This window comes from Phoca vitulina, unplaced genomic scaffold (assembly GCF_004348235.1).
Source record: "Phoca vitulina isolate PV1807 unplaced genomic scaffold, GSC_HSeal_1.0 scaffold29, whole genome shotgun sequence".
Taxonomy (NCBI): domain Eukaryota; kingdom Metazoa; phylum Chordata; class Mammalia; order Carnivora; family Phocidae; genus Phoca; species Phoca vitulina.
The window spans coordinates 9,658,334-9,664,342 of NW_022589732.1; positions in this window are offsets into that span (position 1 = coordinate 9,658,334).

Sequence of the window (6,009 nt, forward strand, 5' to 3'; positions counted from 1 at the left end):
TGGTGTACAGAAGCAACCAACGACCCAGGTCAAGCAATGACTCCAGTACACCTACATTTAAAGATAGGTGATCCCCTAATATTTAAGTCTCTAAATTGAATTTGTTTTAAAATACTGGATGAGGGGCGCCTGGGTGGCTCAGTCGTTAATCATCTGCCTTCGGCTCAGGTCATGATCCCAGGGTCCGGGGATCGAGCCCCGCATTGGGCTCCCTGCTCAGAGGGAAGCCTGCTTCCCCCTCTCCCACTCCCTCTGCTTGTGTTCCCTCTCTCGCTGTGTCTCTCTCTGTCAAATAAATAAATAAAATCTTAAAATAAAATAAAATAAAATACTGGATTAATAGGATATTTAATTTTCAAATTTTGCATTGATATTTATACTGAATGTATACTTAAGAACATAATCATATCATTTCTTAGAGTAGCCAAACTAGCTTAGGTTATGTTTTTAATGAAGTGCTTGAAATGTCCAAGGGGACGTGTTGCAAGATTTCTTTTCCTTCAGTTCTCGCAGTTCTTGGTCACACTGCACGAAGAATGAAGAGGTAGACCAGATAAAGAGTGGTGGGCAGCAAAGCAAAGTTTATTGAGCTTTAGCACAGAGATCCTGAAGAGGGAGGGGACCCGAGAGGGTTGCCACTAGAGTTTCTAAGTCTAGGGGTTTTAGCAGCTTGTTGGCTCTGTTTTAATCTGATTAACCCTCCAGGCACCTGTCACCAATCTAGTTTTTGTCATCTAACTATCACATGAGAAAGGGTGGAGGGCTCCTTCCAGGGAGGTGTAAAACCCTTTATTTTTATTTTTTTAATTCAATTAATTAATATATAGTGTATTATTAATTTCAGAGGTAGAGGTCAGGTGATTCATTAGTCTTATATAACACCCAGTGCTGATTACATCACATGCCTTCCTTAATGCCTGTCACCCAGTTACTCCATCCCCCCAGCCCCCTCCCCTCCAGGAACCCTCAGTTTGTTTCCTATGATTAAGGGTCTCTTATGGTTTGTCACCCTCTCTGATTTCGTCTTGTTTTATTTTTTCTTCTCTTTCCCTATGATCCTCTGTTTTCTTAAATTCCACATATGAGTGAGATAATATGATAATTGTCTTTCTCTGATTGACTTATTTTGCTTAGCATAATACCCTCTAGTTCCATCCACGTCGTTGCAAATGGCAAGATTTCATTTTTTTTGATGACTGAGCAGTATTCCATTGTGTGTATATCCACATCTTCTTTACCCATTCAACAGTCAATGGACATCTGGGCTCATCTTACAGTTTGTCTATTGTGGACATTGCTGCTATGAACATTGGGGGGCAGGTGACCCTTTGGATCACTACATTTGTATCTTTGGGGTAAATACCCAGTAGTGCAATTGCTGGGTCATATGGTAGCTCTATTTTCAACTTTTTGAGGAACCTCCATACTGTTTTCCAGAGTGGCCGCACCAGCTTGCATTCCCAACAACAGTGTAAGAGAGTTCCCCTTTCTCTGCATCTTTACCAACATCTGTCGTTTCTGACTTGTTAATTTTAGCCATTCTGACGGGTGTGAGGTGGTATTTCATCGTGGTTTTGATTTGTATTTCCTTGATGCCCAGTGATGTTAGGCATTTTTCATGTGTCTGTTGGCCATTGAATTATTTGTTCTTTGGGTGTTGAGTTTGATAAGTTCTTTATGGATTTTGAATACTAGCCCTTTATCTGATATGTCATTTGCAAATATCATCTCCCATTCTGTCGGTTGTCTTTTGGTTTTGTTGACTGTTTCCTTTGCTGTGCGAAAGCTATTTATCTTGATGAAGTCCCAATAGTTCATATTTGCCCTTGTTTCCCTTGCCTTTGGAGAAGTGTGTAGCAAGAAGTTGCTGCGGCCGAGTTCACAGAGGTTGCTGCCTGTGTTCTCCTCTAGGATTTTAATGGATTCCTGTCTCACATTTAAGTCTTTCATCTATTTTGAGTCTATTTTTGTGTATGGTGTAAGGATATGGTCCAGTTTCAGTCTTTTGCATGTAGCTGTCCAATTTTCCCAACACCATTTGTTGAAGAGACTGTCTTTTTTCCATTGGATATTCTTTCCTGCTTTGTCGAAGATTAGTTGACCAGAGAGTTGAGGGTCCATTTCTGGGTTCTCTATTCTTTTTTTTTTTTTTTTTTAAGATTTTACTTATTTATTTGACAGAGACATAGCGAGAGAGGGAACACAAGCAGGGGGAGTGGGAGAGGGAGAAGCAGGCTTCCCGCAGAGCAGGGAGCCCGATGCGGGGCTCGATCCCAGGACTCTGGGATCATGACCTGAGCCTAAGGCAGACGCTTAACGACTGAGCCACCCAGGCGCCCCTGGGTTTTCTATTCTGTTCCATTGATCTGTGTCTGTTTTGTGCCAGTACCATACTGTCTTGATGATCACAGCTTTTAATAGAACTTGAAGTCCAGGGCGCCTGGGTGGCTCAGTCGTTAAGTGTCTGCCTTTGGCTCAGGTCATGATCCCAGGGTCCTGGGATTGAGTCCCGCATCGGGCTCCCTGCTCAGCGGGAAGCCTGCTTCTCCCTCTCCCACTCCCCCTGCTTGTGTTCCCTCTCTTGCTGTCTCTCTCTCTGTGTCAAATAAATAAATAAATAAAATCTTTAAAAAAAGAGAGAGAGAGAACTTGAAGTCCAGAATTGTGATGCCACCAGCTTTGCTTTTCTTTTTCAACGTTCCTCTAGCTATTTGGGGTCTTTTCTGGTTCCATACAAATTTTAGGATTATTTGTTCTAGCTCTGTGAAAAAAGTTGATGGTATTTTGATAGGCATTGCATTGAATGTGTAGATTGCTCTAGGTAGCATAGACATTTTAACAGTATTTGTTCTTCCAATCCATGAGCATGGAATGTTTTTCCATTTCTTTGTGTCTTCCTCAATTTCTTTCATGAGTTCTATAGTTTTCTGAGGACATACCCTTTGCCTCTTTGGTTAGGTTTATTCCTAGGTATCTTATGGGTTTTGGTGCAATTGTAAATGGGATTGACTCCTTAATTTCTCTTTCTTCTGGGGCGCCTGGGTGGCTCAGTTGGTTAAGCGTCTGCTTTCGGCTCAGGTCATGATCCCAGGGTCCTGGGATCGAGCCCTGAGTCAGGCTCCCTGCTCCGCGGAGAGCCTGCTTCTCCCTCTCCCACTCCCCCTGCTTGTGTTCCCTCTCTCGCTATGTCTCTCTCTGTCAAATAAATAAATAAAATCTTAAAAAAAAAAAAAAAGAAAAGAAAACTCCTAGAAACAGAATTGTTTGACTTTAAAAAAAAAATTTTCTCTTTCTTCTGTCTCATTGTTAGGGTATAGAAATGCAACTGATTTCTGTGTGTTGATTTTATATCCTGCCACATTGCTGAAGTTCCTATATGAGTTCTAGCAGTTTTGGGGTGGAGTCTTTTGGGTTTTCCAAATAGAGTATCATGTCATATATGAAGAATGAGTTTCACTTCTTCTTTGCTGATTCAGATACCTTTCATTTCTTTTTGTTGTCTGATTGCTGAGGCTTATAAGACTTCTAGTACTATATTGAACAACAGTGGTGATAGTGGACATCCCTGCTGCGTTCCTGACCTTAGGGGAAAAACTGAGACTAATATTCGCTGTGGGCTTTTCATAGATGGCTTTTATGATATTGAGGTATATACCCTCTATCCCTACACTGTGAAGAGTTTTCATCAAGAAAAGATGCTGTACTGGGGCGCCTGGGTGGCTCAGTTGGTTAAGCAACTGCCTTCAGCTCAGGTCATGATCCTGGAGTCCCGGGATTGAGTCCCGCATCGGACTCCCTGCTCAGCGGGGAGTCTGCTTCTCCCTCTGATCCTCCCCCTCTCATGCTCTCTGTCTCCCATTCTCTCTCTCAGATAAATAAATTAAAAATCTTAAAAAAAAAAAAGAAAAAAAAAAGAAAAGATGCTGTACTTTGTCAAATGCTTTTTCTGCATCTATTGAGAGGATCATATGGTTCTTGTCCTTTCTTTTATTGATGTATTGTATCACATTGATTGATTTGAGGATATCGAACCACCCTAGCAGCTCAGGAATAAATCCTACTTGGTCATGGTGAATAATCCTTTTAATGTACTGTTGAATCCTATTGGCTAGTATCTTGGTGAGAATTTTTGCTTCCATGTTCACCAGGGATATTGGTCTGTAATTCTCCTTTTTGGTGGGGTCTTTGTCTGGTTTTGGGATCAAGGTAATGCTGGCCTCATAGAAAGAGTTTAGAAGCCTTCCTTCCATTTCTATTTTTTGAAGCAGCTTCAGAAGAATAGGTATTAATTCTTTAAATGTTTGGTAGAATTCCCCTGGGAAGCCATCCGGCCCTGGACTCTTGTTTGTTGGGAGATTTTTGATTACTGCTTCAATTTCCTTGCTGGTTATGGGTCTGTTCAGATTTTCTATTTCTTCCTGTTTCACTTATGGAAGTTATATGTCCCTAAGGATGCATCCATTTCTTCCAGATTGCCTAATTTGTTATAATAGGCAATAATATTGAACAATCATAGTATGTTCTTATAATTGTTTGTATTTTTTTTTGGTGTTAGTTGTGATCTCTCCTCTTTCATTCATGATTTTATTTATTACTTACTTATTTGGGTCCTTTCTGTTTTCTTTTTGATAAGTCTGGCCAGGGGATTATCAATCTTATTAATTCTTTCAAAGAACTAGCTCCTAGTTTTGTTGATCTGTTCTATAGTTCTTCTGGTTTCTATTTCATTGATTTCTGCTCTAATCTTTATTACTTCTCTTCTCCTGCTGGGTTTAGGCTTTATTTGCCATTCTTTCTCCAGCTTCTTTAGGTGTAAGGTTAGGTTGTGTATTTGGACCTTTCTTGTTTCTTGAGAAAGGCTTGTATTGTACTTCCCTCTTAGAAGCCCCTTTACTGCATCCCACAGGTTTTGAACAGTTGTGTTTTCATTTTCATTTGTTTCCATGAATTTTTTTTAAAGATTTTATATATTTATTTGACAGAGAGAGAGAGAGAGCGAGAGAGGGAACACAAGCAGGGGGAGTGTGAGAGGGAGAAGCAGGCATCCCGCCAAGCAGGGAGCCCAATGCAGGGCTCGATCTCAGGACCCCGGGATCAAGACCTGAGCCTAAGGCAGATGCCTAACAACTGAGCCACCCAGTTGCCCCATGTTTCCATGAATTTTTTTAATTCTTCTTTAATTTCCTGGTTGACCCATTCATTCTTCAGTAGGATGCTCTTTAGCCTCCATGTATTTGAGTTCTTTCCAAATTTCCTCTTGTGAATGAGTTCAAGTTTCAAAGCATTGTGATCTGAAAATACGCAGGGAATGATCCCAATCTTTTGGTACTGGTTGAGACCTGATTTGTGACCAGTATGTGATCTATTCTGGAGAAGGTTCCATATGCACTTGAGAAGAATGTGTATTCTGTTGCTTTAGGGTGGAATGTTCTGAATATGTCTATGAAGTCCATCTGGTCCAGTGTGTCATTCAAAGCCCTAGTTTCCTTGTTGATCTTCTGCTTAGATGATCTCACCATTTCAATGAGTGGGGTGGCAAAGTCCCCTGCTATTATTGTATTATTATCAATGTGTTACATCTTTAATTTTGTTATTAATTGGTTTATATAATTGGCTGCTCCCATGTTAGTGGCATAAACATTTACAATTGTTAGATCTTCTTGCTGGATAGACCCTTTAATTATTATATAATGTCCTTCCTTATCTCTTATTACAGTTTTTGGTTTAAAATCTAATTTGTCTGGGGCACCTGGGTGGCTCAGTCGGTTAAATGGCTGCCTTCGACTCAGGTAATGATCTCAGGGTCCTGGGATCGAGCCCCGCATAGGGCTCCCTGCTCAGTGGGGAGTCTGCTTCTCCCTCTCCCTCTGCCTGCCACTTCCCTTGCTTGTACTCTCTCTCTCTCTGTCAAATAAATAAATAAAATATTTAAAAAAAAATTTTTTTGGGCGCCTGGGTGGCTCAGTTGGTTAAGCGACTGCCTTCGGCTCAGGTCATGATCCTGGAGTC